Here is a 17,886-nt window from a genome sequence, read left to right on the forward strand (position 1 = left end):
TAAAGAGAAAGAGAAAGAAGGCATGGAGTGGATGGGTCGAGTTAGAGGATGAGGATCTGGGAGAACTGAAATCAGAATATATAGTATAAAATATTTTCAAGAAAAAATAGTTAAAAATAAATCTGCCGATGCTTTTATATCCTGATAAAAAGAATTTATATAAATTATAAACTAATCAAATTGAATTGATGATTCAATAGGTAAATTTTGTATCCAAAAAGAAAACTTTTCTTTTCAAACTGAATTAAAGAATATAAATAAACACCAGACAAATTTCTAAGTACCCCTTGTTATTTTAAATGTGTCCCTTCCTGCAAATAGAATCATAATTTTTGATTTTGGTAATCTACCATGTCTTTGATATGCATTTAACTTGTCACTAATCCAATGGACTTCTTTGACAAAGGCAGTGTGGCATAATAGGTGTGAACTTAGCCCTTCTTACTGTCCTCACCAAACCTCAAAACCCAGCAAACAAAGGAATAAACAAAACAAAATATAAGAGTTTTAGATCTAAGAAATCACTGGATTAAATCAGAAACTGGCTTAGAGTTTATCATACTTTAGTATTATGGGGTATGTGTGTGTGTGTGTGTGTGTAAAACATTCTATTCTTTTGAAAAATGACCAAGTGTCCTTTAGCACTAGCGAGCAAAGCCTGCGATTATTTATTAGAATAGCAGTGACTTTGGAAATACAATGACTGGGCACTGCTCAAAACACTCAGAAGCTTCCACACAATTCCGAGTGCAAGACTCCACAATGAGCGAACTGTCAGTTTGCGACTTGATGCCTGGTGTAAAGGTTTTCCCTGACCAGCCAACTCCTGGGAGTAACAGGATGCTGTCTGAGTTCTAATGTCTATATCAAGCTTTCTTTCTTCTTCCCCTACAGCTAATCTCAGCTAGAATTTCATAGCTTTCTTGGCTGCAAACTCGCATGATGAATCAAAGCTTCCATGGGTTTGCTATTGTCTTGTTATTTTTGAAACAACATTATTTTTATTGGATGCAAAGAGATGTATTTTCTTTTCTCCCAAGCAAATAGATGACATCTGGCCCTTCTCTCCCTGTCGGAAAGACATTCTACTGAGGCTGAGCCCATGATCGCATGGTTGTAAACAGCAGGGATTATCATGCAGGACAGTATTAAGTGGTATTTAACAGCAAGACCAAAGTTCTCTGTCAAATGCCTGACTTAGAGCTTCTTAACTGTTAGCATCCCAGCCTGGAGACCTTTTGCACGGGACCATTTTTCATTCTGACAACAAACTACTGTGACTATCCAGGATTTCTTTGCTAGAGCTGACAGCCAAGTATTTCTGTGGCAGAAATATTGCCACAGAGTGGGGGATCAGGGGTGAAGGGGAGACATTTTTATCCCCTTTCACTCCAAGCGCAATGACATTCCAAGCAGTAGGTGTCCCGAGTCAATGACTGGTTAATCTATTCAGTATGATCCCCTGTCTAGTCAAAACAATAGGGGGGTTGAGGGCTGGGGAGTGTGGACTATGGGCTTCACAATACCATTGTCTAAAGTATGCATTGCCTTCTACATCTCTTCTGGGCACATTCTCTTTGACATAGGCTGGGGAGGGTGACCAATGAGACTGTCAATTTAAGTACCATTCTCTAAAAGGTTTTTTATTGGGGGGTACAGGGGAGAGGGAGAGGTGTTTGACAGGTCCCTAAAGTTCAAGTGCAACCATTTTATGACCACAGTAAGACATCAGCTGTGGAACTTACGCTATGATGGTGCAAAGGCAGGAAATAAAAGAAAGAACTTAATGAAAGTTTAATCTTCTGGGGAGTTTCTTCCTCTCAAAGGTATAAATTGAGTGACCTAAAACTAAATTTCCCTGTCAAAGACTGGCATCGAGTTCACGCACGTTTTACAGCTCTCCTAGAAAGGGATATATTTCTTAGAATAACTATTTCTATTCTTAAGTGAATACCTGCAAATTCTTCTGGAGGCTGAGAAGTTGGCCCAGAAGATTTATTGGAAGCCACTATTGCTCCCCATGTGTGATTGGGGAGCCATGTGACTGCAGCAGCCTGTATCATTGTCTGGTCTTTAAGTTTGTGTATCTACAAACTAGTGATGGACTGGAATCCCAAGAAGCACCTTTGAACACTTTCAAAATAGATCTGGGATCTAGGATGCTTAGTCTACACTTCAGCTTTGCATTAGAAATATTAGCACCTGGGAAGTATGGTAGCTCACAATTTCTTTTGCTTGTGAGGGATGGCATGGGCTAGATAGAGGTCACGTAACTCCAGGAATGACAAGTGTGGTTTTTGTTAGAACATTAAACAAAGAAGAAGACTTTGCATGGACAAGACCATACCATGGTCACTGTATTAATTGCTTTGTTGATGTAATAAAATACACACCTTTAATCCTAGGACTCAGTAGACAGATGAGATAGATCTCTGGGAGTTCAAGGCCACCTTGGGCTACACAAGATTGAATCTGTTTAAAAGAGAAACAGCTCACACAAAGATGATCCCAGCACTTGGGATCATGCTCTTTTAATTCCAGCACTAATTAGGTGGAGACAGGAACAATATGGCTGGGCAGAAGGAGGGATATAAAAGGGGGAGAGACAGGAACTCAGTGAAGTGTGAACTCTGAGGTTGGTGGAGACCATTGTAGGATCTCCCTATTGTTTGTCTGAGTCTTAGTAGAGGTAAGGTCTCTCCAGTGATTGACTGCTTTGTTTTTCTGATCTTCAGCTTGAACCCCAATATCTGTCTCTGAGTTTCTATTATAATGCTCCAGAAATTTATCAAATATTAACTTTTACCAGTGCCTCATGATTGAATTTTGGTCAAAACCAAAGTAGAAGGTGAAGTCAAAGATGGCTGGGAAAGAAATGGAGTCAGTGATATAATCCTATACATGATTGTTTATGAGTACCATGTACTGATTGCACCACCAGAGCACCTATATATGTGATTATTAATACAATTTCTCACTAATGCTATAGCTTATGTTAAAATAATGTTAGTCGATAATGTGTGACATTAATACTCTATACTATAGCAAAACTCATGCCTTGAACTTATCAGCTCCAGAACTGCTTTTGTTTATTCTACTACATATAATTATGAACAAATTACTTTTAGATACTACATTTAAAAGATTATTAATATTTTCAATAACCAGAAAATATATTTCTTTTACTCAATGCTAGCAATATTTTAAGTATTTCTGGAAGAAACTTTGGTCTTAGAATTATTACTTACATAAATATTTTAAAAATTCCTTGCCTTCAGCAGCTGGCAATTTATAAGCAATTATTTTGTTTTTTTTAATTTGACCTCTAGCGACTCAAACTTTTACATGATTTTCTTCTTAAATTGGTCCTGTCATCTGTGATCTTGGTGTTGTAGCAGAATGTGTATGGCATGTCAGTTTTCTGCAGCTCTTTTGTTTTTGTTCTCCTTATACAACAATGAGCTGTGGTTTGGGCTCCAGTTTTAGATAGATAGTCAGTTGTGATACCAAAACATTGTTTGAAAATTCCAGATTCATAAGACTTGAATTCTGCATTACTCTGGATAGTGCAGATGACATCTTAGCACCATCTGTCTTTTAGAGGGAGGCGTTGCTTTTTCCACAGTGTTTTTCACCCCATGGAACTTACCTTTCCTCTAGAAGCTGTCTTTGTTATCAGTCACATTGACTCAAGAGCATCGCACAGCTTGGGTTCAGGTAACGCTTATTACGCGGGGTAGCTAGCACTTGTCCTACTACCCTGTCATTTGGTGAAGAATGACTTCATTTCCGTCACACAGGCATTGTACCTCTCTAAGCGCCAGCTCCCAAGTTCTCTTTGGGGAAACGGAGACTGGTTTTCCAGGAGACACTACTGAGTTCTCTGGTTTTACCATTGGATCAGCCTCATTGGTGTCTAACTGGGCTACAAGATAGTGGTAATATTACTCACCTGCGTGATTTAAGGTGAGATAGACTCCAATTCCTACCTAAAAATCAACCATGGAAGTCAGTCCATCACTACTTGTAAATTCCCCTTCCTACTTCTTCATCTGGACTTCCTGTCACATTTTTATCTGCTAGTTCCCAAGGGAGGGGCTTCTCTCTTAGACCCACCTTAAAGGTTGTCATGCCCCTGAGTTTTAAGTCTTTTCAAAGAGACACTGGTTGTGTTAGGCTGTTTTATTTGTGACAACACATTTGGTCAAGTTACATTTACCAATGATGAAAGTCTTCTGTAAGTTCACCTAGGCATCCAAGTCTTGGAAATCTATTAAAAGCCAATGGTCTAGTGATGGTCCCCAGAAGATCCAGGAACAAAAGGACTGCCTGGAATCCAAGGAAGCTCTACAGTCTGTGCTCCACCACTACAGCAGCTAGAACTGGAGAGAAGAACCCCTCCCAGGCCAGGTCACGGATTTTGCAGAGCCCCTTGGCCTCCCTCTGGATCTACAACGCAGGGCATCTACAAAGCAAACACACTCAGGTAGAGTCTATCCTTCTCCTGGTGTAGACCACATTTTCTGTGATGGCCCTTAATTCTCTTAATGAAGCAGAACCTTCTTTCAAGACCTCCATGGAGACAATCAAGAAACAACTGCCTGTGTAAGCATCACGTCTGGATGTGGGAGCTGAGCCTTTCATGTACATGAATGGAAGATCTCTTATTGCTCCATCAGAAGGAGATGAATGAGAGAAGAGGGACCAGATATCAGTCAGGAATTGTATTTACTCATCCTCACAAGTCAGCAATCTGGCATAAGAGGGCAAGAATTCTACAGATTTAATATTTTGATTATTCTCATTCACTTTAGAGTCTTTGAAAAAGTGCATTCAGGCAATCAGAAAGGGACTCATATCTTATTACTCAGCCTACTGACTTGATTAACAATTTTAAAAACTATTTTTCTTAGTTTTATTTATTTTATATGCACGAATATTTTGCCTGCATTGATGTCTGTGTAACATGTAGATACAGTACCTGTGGAGGTCAGAAGAGGGTGTCGGAGTCCCTTGGTCTGAAGTTATGGGCATTTGGTTTTCCTCATGGAGGTGCTTGGATTTTGAATCTGTGTCCTCGCAAGACCAGCCAGTGTTTTTAACTGCTGGGCCATCTCTCAGATCCACAACTTAAAAATATATAAATAGACTAAATTTTATGTTCTGTTTATGTTTTTTTTATCTCTATAGAATTGAAGGGAATATTAAAAATAGACAAGGAGAGATACAACCTTTATATTTCACCAAGGCCTAGAAATTGAATTATTCATGTAATCAGATTGCAACAGGCCACTACATCAGGCAGGTCCATAGTTCTCAAGGATGAACTGTTAATAGCACTTCTTACTAACTTCAACGCCATAATTTCCCAAATGACCAAGTCATGGATCAGATGACCAGAGCCTGATCTTTGCTACACAGAAGCCATATCATACCTGACACAACCTAACAGAATGAAGTGCTACCTTGTCCAATGTACCAATAATGCATTAATATAGGAACATAAGACTAGAGAAAAGGTCAACAGACTATGAGCTACCAAACACCTACTGTTTGTCCCCGTCAAATGTATTTCCATACAAGATATGGTAATTTGGATGTAATAGGCACCATAATTTCATAGGGAATGGCACTATTAGGAGATGTGGCTTTGTTGGAGTGGGTAAGGCCTTGCTGGAGGAAGTGTGTCACTGTGAGGGAGGGCTTTGAAGGTTCCTATGCTAAAGAAACTGTCCAGTGTCTCAGTTTTCTTCCTGTAGCCTGCAAGATGTAGGACTCTCAGCTACTTCTCCAGCACCATGTCTGTCTGTATGCTGCTATGTCCCACCATGATGATAATGGACTGAACCTCTGAAACTTTAAGTTTTAGTAGCCACCCACAATTAAATGTTTTCTTTTATAAGAGTTGCCTTTGTCATGGTGTCTTTTCACAGCAATAGAAACCCTAACTAAGATACAGGATGATGGTATTCAATATATTTTAGGAAATCAGCCCATAAGCTTCCCTTTCCTTTAAAGCAATAGATAAAATAATCATCCAAGTAAATGTCTGTTGAATATAAAGGCACACATTACATCCATTTTCTATGCAAGGCATTTGAACCTGGTCACAAAGGCCTCACATTTTTATTCATCTGCATCCATCATGCATGCACCACTGAAGGATTTTATATATATATATTGTTGTTTATAATTTACTTTGCAATCCCAAAGAGTCAACAGTGTATGATCTTGATCACACCCAGAGGGTTTTTTGCTAACACACGAAGTGTCCTAATTTGCAACAGAGATCCCAGAACTGTTAGTGTGTGGAAGATCCTTATTACAGGTGTTCTCTCCTGAAACAGGCTGAAGATCCATCCTCTGGGTTTCCTAAGCAGCCTAGAGCTTAGGACAAACGAACTTTTCTCAGCAAACTTGGTGCTGCTGATGTGGACTGGAGCTGCCGTGGTGTGAATAGGAAAGATCTCAGGAAGACAGGGGACCTTGGGCTCTCTTATTCCAGGGGCAATTGTCTAACCAAGCAAGGAACTTAAGCAGTTCCTATGGCTAATGTAGTAAGTAGCATCTCCCTCAGAAGAGAAATGCCTGGTACATATTGGAAGAGCTGGGATACTGAAGGGCTTAGGATGCAGGGAGGCAGTTTAATAGTCTGCTATTTAATATCCAAAGGATTTGGTCTGATTCCATTTTTGTTGTTGCTGTTGTTTTTGTTTTGTTTATTTGCTTCTTTCAAGACAGGGTTTCTCTGCATAACAACCTTGACTGTCCTGGAACTCACTTTGTGTGGTCTGATTATTTTTTCAACTTTTTAAAATTGATTTTATTGAGCTATACATTTTTCTCTGCTCTCCTCCCTTATTCTTCCCTCCCCTTCTACCCTCTCACATGGTCTCCATGCTCCCAGTTTACTCAGAAGATCTTGTCTTTTTCTACTTCCCATGTAGATTAGATACACGTATGTCTCTCCTAGGGTCCTCATTGTTATCTAGTTCCTCTGGGATTGTAAATTTTAGGCTGGTTTTCTTTCCTTTATGTCTAAAAGCCACTTATGAGTGAGTACATATGATGTTTTGTCTTTCTGGGTCTGAGTTACCTCACTCAATATGATGTTTTCTAGATTCATATATGGTCTGGTTACTTTTTAAGTGACATACTCTGAGATAATCCTTCTTAATGCTGTGAGTATGTATTCCTCTCATTGGTTAATAATAAAAGCTGCTTGACCAATAGCCAGGCAGGATAAGGTTAGGTGGAACAATCAAACTGAGGACTCTGATGAGGAGGAGTAGAGTCAGAGCAGAGATGCCAGCCAGCCTCCCAACAAGGTTTTGAAAATGAGATTTCAAGCCTCTAGCCACATGGCAAAACAGGAATAGAAATATAGCTTAATTTAAATGTAAGAGTTATCTAGTAAAAAGCCTGAGCTATTGGTCAAGCATTAAGAACTAATAATAAGCTTTTGTGTGACTGTTGAGGACTGGGCAGCAGGGAAACGAAAGTGCTGCCTCAGTTTACAGTGATGCCACCATCTTCCAGAGTAGGGAAAGTAAATTATTGAACCCTGATAGCTCTTATTCAGAAGATCAACTACTTTTCCTTTTCAAAGCTACCACTAGCCTGGCTCACAGGGGCATGGATTCCCACTAGTAGACACACACCATTTGATGGCAGGAAGCTTGTTTTGCTTTACTCGCTTTGCTTGTGTGTCTTCAGTGTACCAACAGATATACTCACTTCCCCCATCCACTGCCCCATTTCACCCTAAAAATAATGCAGATGAATGCATCACGGATGAGCGACCCCTTCCCCAAAACAAGAGGAATGGTTTCAGAGAAATTACACTCATAGTGGACTGCTGAATCCTCATACTCATGTGGACCTACACACTTGTGTACACTCACACACATACACATGATAAATAGTGAGTAACAAATATGTTTGGAAGATTAATTAGATAAATGATAATTTTAGTGTTGATTAAAAGAATTTGATCCTGAGTGAAAGGCAATCTTCAAAGGAAGTTATTTATGTTAACTTAGACAGTTATTTGCATTGAGCAAGTTTAAGACTGAAGCATAGAGAGATAATATTAATTTATTTTGCAGATTATGCAAATATTTCACACTGTCCTTTAAATAGCAAGTACCTTTTGGAGAAACTATGTATGCAGCAAGTTTATATGACCTGGGAAGATAAGGTAAAGCATGGAATTATGAAGAAAAAAAAAAACCTAAGGGCCAAAAAGATTTAAAAGCAAAGATTAGGAAGTTGGCCAACTTTTGGGAAGAGATCAATACAGATAAGATTATTTTCTTTGGGATGATCATTGATCTGGATAGCCAAGTTTCCATAAATATATCAACAGTGTTCCCATAGTAAAGAATTCCATTAGCTATGGCTTTGAAGGAGTTGAGCACACACACACACACACACACACACACACAAATACAAGTTCAAATACATATAAGAAACAATGCCTTCTGAATTACATGTGTACATGCATTTATGCATGTGTGAGTGCATGCATGGGTGTGGAGCCTAGAATCATGTGCTAAGAATATGAACTTTGTTACCATTGCATCTCAGCACATGTGGTAAAGAAATCACTCAAGTTGACTGCTTTTGGGGCTAATAGCCGAACACTTGCTTTTACCTGTGACGAGATTCTTTGACAGCCCCTCGTTTGAACCGACTTCAACTCTTCCACCTCTGCCAGTCAAAAGTCAGACCTGAGCCCTGAGCTCTTTTATACCCTGCAGGGCAGAGAGATCCCTAAATTAAATAAATGTGGCTGTTTTTCCATTTCTTTTCCCTCTTAATGCTTATGATTATTATTTTTCAATCCCTCCCACCGAAAGCACGGGAGCATTCTCTTTGCTCCCCCCTTGCTAACACATGCTAAAACTCTGCAGGGATTTTTAGAATTTTAATTTAACAGCCTGGTTCTGAAACTGAAAGTATGTGCTGTAACCTAACAGACTCAAAGAGAGCCTTTCTTCCATTTTCTCCTTCGGAAGAAGCTGTGTATATTACAGGAGACACAATTTACTTCGTGATCTTTTTGGGTAAATTGCCAGCTACTGAAAAAGCGTTCCTTCGGCCCTCAAGAGATAAGTTGTAATGATATATACATGGAATGAACACAGATCCTTATACTATGAAATGTTCTTGGCATAGAGGGCTGCTTTAGGACATCACCGTTCATGATTAAGTTGGTAGAAAGAGAAAGATGGTGAATCTACAGTAAAGAATCAGAAGCATGAGGAAAACTAAAGAAGAGATGCCTCAGGTCCACAAGGAAGGCCTACTATTTCCTCTGGGGTTTCTGAATATGCCCGCATCATTGCTGTGTGGGACAGGCTTCTCACTAGTGCTTACTAATGGGTCTTTCGGAAAACACTCATTTTCTTGGTACTTTATGAGTCGGAATAGAGACTTAGGGAGGTTTTCTAGACAGAAAGTAAGAATTTGACTTATTCATTGACTTATGAATGTAAGTTATTTGAAATTTCAAGACAAATTTTTTTTTTTTTGGGTCCAGTCAAGTTTGATTCAAGTAGTTTGTGAGCAGGTTGTGAGATCTGAGCATGTGATGGGATTAAAGGGCTGTGCCCCCATGCCCTGCTGAAGACTACTTCTCTAGTTGATTATTATCTGTGATGGAACTGACTTCCTTGTTTAAGCATAGTCTTTTTCTTTTCCAAAGAAAAATATACTTATAGAAACCCAGGATCAAGCTTCACCTTATGGCTTACTAACTGGCGCTCTTTGATCTGCAAGACATATCTCCATCGTCTTTTGATAAACTCCCATAGTAGAGCAGATCATGTAGGATTTGTCATAGTCAGGCATTATAGCCAGTATCCCAGACACCAAAGTCTGGAAATATGAACTTCAGTGTGGTCTTACCATGTGTAGCAGTGAACTTGGAGGATACTTCAATGCATGAATGTGACTGGATTCTATGTTTTAAGTCTCTCTCTCTCTCTCTCTCTCTCTCTCTCATCGTCTCTCACTCTCCTCTCTCTCTCTCCATCTGTGTGTGTGTGTGTGTGTGTGTGAGTGTGTGTACACATGTACATGAGTTAGTGTCTTTGTATGTGGTTTATGTGTGTATGGTGTTTATGTGTATGGTTCAGGCTTGCACATCCATGTGTTAATCTACAGGTCAGGAAAGGATATTGCTGTCCTGTTTTGTTACTCTACCTGCCAAGACAGGCTCTCTTGATGAACCTGGAGCTGGGAGAGAAGTCAGCAAGACCCCCAAATTCTCCTCTGCCCATTTGCTATTGTCCTTGGTTTCTGGGTGCCCATTTTTCTTTACATTTGTGCTGAGAGTAGAATTCAGATCCTCATCCTTGTAAGAAAGCACTATTACTTACTTGAACAATCTCCCCAGGCCCTATTTTTAATTTTTAAAGTTAAAATTTTGTGCCTTGATATTCTTTATTTTTAGAAGATTTTTAAAATTATGTGCAGATATGTCCTTAAGGAAAAGCTTTTTGTGCACATGAGTGCAGATGTCTGTGGAGCCCAGAAGAAGGCATCAGATTGCCATGGAGCTGGAGTTCCAGGTAGTTGTGATCTATCTAGCATGGGTACTGGGAACTGAACTTGGGGTCTCTGCAAGATCAGTTCACGATCTTAACCACTAGTCATATCTCCATTCTCCATCTCCTCATTTAATATTTTCATTTGTGGGAAAATGCTATTCAGATGCCAAACTAACAATGCCATAATATCTCTGGGAAAAATCAATAAAAATACATTTATATAATTACTTATCTAAACAATTCAACTCTCAAATCAAAATTTTTTTCAACTTTATGAAATAAAGATGTTTTACCAGCCGATGGTAATTATTTTTAAGGCATTGTCTTGCTGTGCATCCCTGATCGGTCTGGCACTTGCTACACAGTGCCAACTTATTTCAAATCCAAGGCAATCTTCTTATCTCAGTTTCCCAAGTATTACAGTCCCATGATTCAATGATTAGAAGAAATAAAAGCTAAGTGAAACTTAAATTAACTGTAATTTACTGAGTGCTGGTTACAGTATTTTATACATCAGGAGGAAAATACAGTAACCAAACAGAATAATTGCTTCACTTTGTCCACCAGACCAGCTTTATGTGAACACAATGTGCCAAGCAAGAGTGACCACAACTCACCCACCAAGATCTCTCAAACTAAAGAATAGAAGCCTCCAGGTTCTAAAGTCTTGTGTAGCACCCCCAACATACATTCCTGGGATCCTCCTAGGCAATTCTGTCCAGAAGTACAGCTATTGTGTTAGCTGAAGGTATAAATTTTACACACACACACACACACACACACACACACACACACACTTTTAAGTAGTATGTAATTATATTGCATCATGATTGAGGAGTATCTTTAACTCTTTCTCAATAACTCTCTTGCTCCTACCCCTCTGACACACATACACATTCAACTGTCTGGAACGTTCTCAGGAGCAGTTATGTCAGAGTTAAATCACCTAACACCAACATAAACAGTTTTGTTCCATCCTTTATGAATTGGACTTTAAGTCTTTACCTTGATTTAGTGAGAAAAAATAAAATCAGACAACAGTCATCCTCTCGTTTGTGTATATTTGTACGGAGTCTGTAACCCGAAGATTAGCTCGGATCCAAGGAAATGTAACCATCAACCCCAGCTAAACAGTTTCCAAGGACGCCGTTTCAGAACTAGCTTTTAAATGCCCAAGGAGCTCAATCTAACGGCAGAGATATTTGAAATATACACAAACATACAAGCTTTTTAGATAAACACATTTTCGGGGAGCTTTTGATGAAAGTGATAAGTTACATTCTCTAAAACTACACACGCTGTATTTTATTACTCTTTAGCAGACACTTATCAGCTGTAGATGTTGGGTGGTTTAGGCTAGGAATCAACCCTGAGGGAACCCGTGTGGGACTCTGGGACTCACAGTTCTATAGATCAACATAAACCCGAGACTTGATTTTATTTTCATTTATTAAAAAGGTCTGTCGTCCGCCTCTGCAATTTCAAATCCATTAGCTTCCTGGCCCTTTTAAGAAGAAGAAAAAAAAGGAGGCAACTGCAGATTTTATGGACTGATTGCTGATGGCTAGGCTACTGCTATATTGGTTTTGAGTGGAGAGTCCATTACAGACACATTACCCATAAACCATGTTTCCCAGCGCAAACCTGCAGCTTCCATTCTGGCCGGGGAGTGAGTAGAGTGGGCTTGGTCAAAGAGAGGTTGGAGAAAGGGTCAGATCTCCTGGAAAGTAACACACGGTAGGCACCGATATAAATTACCAACTTTCTTTCTTTTTCCACGTAATTATGTCTCAAATGTGCAGCGGTTGGGTTTCTTAGCCAGGCACCAGAAGAACTAGGAAATCATATCGACAGCAGATTAGACGTGGAGTTTTCAACCTTTCTGCCTGCCATGTATGCTCAGACAATATATTTGTCTATCTCGGAAGTCCTGTGGTTCTTACCACACGTATTTAGCAGCTGACTGCGCCCATTTTTTCCCCTAGTCTTCTGTATACTGTGCTTAAACTTTTTCAACAAAGGCACAGATATTTCTAGAGGCAATCAAACAGATGAAAATACGGTTTTATATTTTCCCCTCTGTAGCTTTAAATTTTCTGTTCTTGAAGAAGAAGGAGGAGGAGGAGAAGTGCAATTGGGTTGTTTGTTTCTCCTCCTTAACTGGACTATTTGAAAGGAAAGACATGAATAAAGGCATCGTCATAACCACACACCTGGAGCTTACATTATGTGAAGCCCTGTCTGAAGAGTCTTGTTCCGCTCATACCTCATTCTTGATAACTAGTGGGTGACCAACTATGTTGTTAAATGGAGCCGGACTTTTAAACAGCATGCTTTTAAAAAAAAGGAAACTTCCCTTTATTAGCACAAAATAGCATTCATTGAGTCTCAGTCTGAGAAATAATTGAGTTGTTTCTTTACAAGGACCTTAGTTTACATCATCCTTCTCTGTCTGTTACAAACACTCAGTCCTGTTTCACTGCCAACTTCCTCCTTTGATTTGTGGTGCTTATTGAGGATGCAGGCAACAAAGGTGATCCTAGTATTTCTTCCTTATCTGGGTTTTGTCTAGGCAATTCATTATACAATTAGATATCCCAGTTCAATTTGATTGTGCATTCAGCCCATTTCCCAGTTAATTAATCTTCTGTCTGTCTGCCTGTCTATCCGTCTATCAGTCTATCCATCTATCTATCATCTATCTATCTATCTATCTATCTATCTATCTATCTATCTATCTATCTATCTATCTATCCATCTATCTATCATCTAGCTATCTACCTATTATTTATTTATTATAATTATTTTAATAATTTTGTTATCTAGTGAATAAAGACCAAGGCATAATCAAAGCCTTTCTTTATAGTTACTGCTCTTTTAGTTCTGACAAAATACTTGACCTTCCTTCCTCCTGATTTGCTAATCTACCAAGGGATTTGTAGCTTTGTAAAGTGGGTCAAATGTTATAATCCATTTTTTCTACTTTAGATGTTAATTTAAAAACCCTGTCATGGGAGTTAACGCAATCGTGATCACCAATCAGGAACTGTGTTGGAAGCTAACATGACTGCAAATGTGGATTATCCCCTACCTTCCTCCTCATTGTTGTCCCACCTTGGTTGGGAGACTCCACTGTCAGGCTCCATCAACACAGACCTGTCAATCATCAGTCAAGGGTTCTTTGCCAGTAGCATGATGTGCACATGGGCAGGTCTGCTAAAAGAATCTGTTAACAAAGATCTGCTGACCCTGTGATCTCTAAAGATGTTTTAAATTCCGTCCCTTGATGCCGTTTGGTAGAATGCTATCAGACCCTGTTCTGAAACCATGGAGCCGCAATGGAATTATTCTGCCTTGCAGGCGATATCTTTTGAATGCATAATTTGGCTAGTTAAAAATTCCGTAAAAGTGATATTCTCTATGCCTGCACCAAATTTCCAAAATTTGTGGTCATCTTTCTGACTTATCAAACAATAGCATCATCATCATCATCATCATCAACTACAACAACAACAAAGTACTGCTTTTTGGGATGGTTTCTTCCAGAATGGAAAAAAAAATGAGATCAGGACCTTACGCACAGCACCAGCAAAACGTGGTAAAGAGCAGCAAGAAGTCTAGTCAAGATGTTTAAAATGGGATGCCTGGAACTGATTTGCCCGCCTTCACATTTTCTATCTATAAGACTACAAAACCAGGGGGTAAAAACAAAGAGGCTGGGCTCTTTTCTAGGCAAGATAGGCAACAAACAAACAAACAAACAAACAAGCAAGCAAAAAAATAGGAAAAATTGCATTTTCTTGGGTTTTTTTGTTTATTTTTAGGGACTCTTCTTGCAGTCAGTGTTTTCCCTCCTTGATCTGGTTTCTGACTGCCATGTACATAGCAGTTGATCTGGCTTCTTTAGATGTCAAAGGCTTTGTCAGAGGCAACATGCACTCTGTTGTGATTAAGCTGCATTTGCCTTTGTCAACCTCTTCTCTCTTCTCACTCTCTTAAAAGATCAGTGTGTGTGTGTGTGTGTGTGTGTGTGAGAGAGAGAGAGAGAGAGAGAGAGAGAGAGAGAGAGAGAGAGAGAGAAAGAGAGAGAGAGAGAGAGAGAGCGAGAGCGAGCTTCTGGGCAATGGGTATGATGATCCCAGTTAAGCACACAAATCACGTGACCATCTTGGTTTTCAAGTCTGTCATTAACCTATCCATCATCTTTTAAAATACCATGCTGAAAGCACTCCTTGGGAAGAACCACTTGGGAAAATTTTAAGCTACTATGATCAGCCTTGGATTATTGCCATACTTTGTGCACAGTCATAGAATCTCAAATTTGAAGAGGAGTCTTTTTTTTACCGGCCATGTTAGTTGAGTGGTCAAACTGTGCTGTGCGAATAATGCCTTGGGGTTGATTCAATGGCCGTCCAAGCAGGCAGAGCATTAAGGGGTTTAAATGGCCTTCTATATTTCTCCCCCAACTACGTTATTCTATAGGTAAAAAAAAAAACTCTATCTCTTGAAGTTACATGGCTTGCACACATTCACCCAATAGATGAAGATCAGTCTGGGTCTCTCTCTCTCCACCCTTCTCAAGGGCATCCTTTAATGCTTAGCCTCAGTCATCCTCAGAAAACTGACCTAACCGGGATGGGCAGCACCCCTGGCAGTTCACAAACTCATCAGCCATTAAACTCAGCAATAGCACCGTCTGCCTTACAATGCTTTGTTTTGCCCAAGGTTGACAATGGAGTTGAATCACTTGCAGCTCCATCACACGCAACTAGAAGAAAGCCCAGGCATGTGGACATAGTGGGGGTGACAGCTATTTATCACTCGCAATGGTTTCCTTCAAGATGTGGATCTGGTGTTTTCGTCACCTCTTCTTGTTTATTGGTTTTTGCTAAGGAAACCTGGATACGTGGATACGTGTTCTTTCTAGAGAGAGGAAAATCTGTGCTCGGTAGGAGAGATTAAGACGTAAATAGGAGAGGAAAAGGGAGACCCTGAAAGGCATCCTACTTCAACATCCTTTCTGGCTCCTTGGCAGTGCTGCTGCCGCCACAGATTGCTTAGCACGTAATTAGCTTGGATCTTGGAAGCCCACGTTTGTAGGTCTCACTTAGCACATTTCCTGTGTATTACTAAACATTTCAAGCCAAGATGGAGGGAAAGCAGGAGAAAGTGATTCCACTGGCAAGAAGTTTCATGTTTCTTCTGTACTGGAAAACAAAAGAGGAGGAAAAAATATAATTGGAAATTATGCCCACGTTGCCCGACTCCTTTCTTATCCTACTTCAAATAAAACCCAATGATGTAAAATGTTAATTTGCTTCTCGCTCTGCAGTCCGTCAGCTTGCAGTGGGCTTGTTTTCTTATTTTTATTTTATTTTTTTTAAATAGCTATGTATTAAAAGTGAACCAGTCTTTGCCGGCTTTGGATAAAAGACTATTTATTTTCAACCAATTTGATAGCTGCAGGTTTCAGTAATTGAATTTTCTGTGGTCAGAAAAGCAGTAATCTTAGAAACCAAATAAATATTTTTTAATAAAACGGAACACTGAGAAACCCTATAATAATGTCAAAAATGTAGCCACTTATGGATGGATAAATATTTTAAGAAATTTATGTTTCACCCAAAGCTGTATGTTTCGAGCTTCCCGAGAGATTCCGGGGAGCGTAACATTTTGCTTTGGGAATGGAACAATGCAGGGCTTAGATGAGAACTATACAGGCCCTATCGAAACTGTCTGGCGGATGAAGTGCTGTGAGCTGCTAGCTTTGTCAGTGCCTCTATGGAAGAGTCCAAAGGAAGATTTATGAATTTTGGGGCTACTGTCATTGGGAGCTAGGTGATTCTTGTGGTGGGGTTAGCTAGGATGTCTCCTAGCAGCATTCACCTACTGGAAGATAGGACAAGTAGAGATCATTATAGCAACAACCTCCACCCTCCCAGTTGTAACAGTCAAATATGTGGCCAGACATTCCCAGGCATCTCTTAGATGGGAGCTGTGATGGTTAATCGAAGACCTCAGTGTAACTGGGTTAAAGGATGCCCTCAAGGCTGGTAAGAGAGTATTTCTGGGTATATCTTATATACTTCATTGGAAGTAATGGAATGCAAGGGAATGTTTCCTCATCAGTGTTGGCATGAATAGCATGGGAAGGCAGGGTTTCAGACCCTAGCATCTGTCCATCTACCTCCAGTTCTCAGACTTAAGCTGATTCATCCCAGTGACTCTCCTGGCTCTTAAGATTTTGTCAGTAAACTTGGGACCTTCTTGGCTCTTAAGACCATGTCTGGTTATCCCGTTTAGTGTCTTCTTAAATATCTATGTGTGTCCCACTTGCTCTCACCTCAGTATAACCATAGCACAGCACGGCTGTGTATTAGTTACTTTTCTGCTGCTGTGATAGAATGTCCTGACAATTTAGGGAAGAAAAGCTTGTTTGGTTTTTATATTTCAGAGTAGATGTATAGTCCATTATGGCCAGGAAGACATCAACAGGAAGATGAAGCAAGTTTGGCAGTCAAGAAGCAGGCTGATCACCACACACAGGAAGCACTGAGAAAGAACAGGAAGTGGGACAAGGCTATGCAACCTCAATGCCTACCAGAGTTGCAAACTTCCTCCAGCATAGCTCCCTCCTCCCAAAGGTTCTACCACCTTCCCAAACAGCACCACGGACGGGGGACTCTGTGTTCAAGCATAGGAACTGATGGTGGCGGGGGGGGGGGCACAATTTCAATTTCAATTTGCAACATTACCCCTACATGAAAACCCCCATGAAGGATTAAGTAAGTTATTTGCCACACACAATATCTCCCACATTATTTTCTTTCATTGTTTTCCCATGTACTATTTTGTATCATATTGAGGGAAACATCTTCAGGTGACTGCGCAGAGGTGAGCAGAGGAGAGGCACTCAAACAGGTTATAAGCATGTGTTTGTTGAGGACATAAAGACAAAACTTGCAGAGGGACTTATCCTTAGGGTATTTTCTTAATTCTTGATTGCTAGATTTATATTTGGCTATATAAATATATATTAAATTAAACTCTTCTCATTAAGTTCTATTTTTATATGCTATGCATGCTTATTTTGACTTCTCTATGTGGTACAAATTGTTTTATAGTGAATGAATGAGAAAGAGCCACAATGGATGAGGATACGCACATTTCAGTAGTCAGATAAAAATTGCACACAAGAAACATGTTGCAACTGGCACTATGGAAATGTACTAAATTTTGGACCTTACCCTAGAGAAAAATGTCACAGTAGAAGAAATCTTGTTCCTTAAGTAGAGAGCAATGATGTTAATTTAGCATCCTCGTAAAAATG

The sequence above is a fragment of the Arvicola amphibius genome, chromosome 4, assembly GCF_903992535.2.
Source record: "Arvicola amphibius chromosome 4, mArvAmp1.2, whole genome shotgun sequence".
NCBI lineage: Eukaryota > Metazoa > Chordata > Mammalia > Rodentia > Cricetidae > Arvicola > Arvicola amphibius.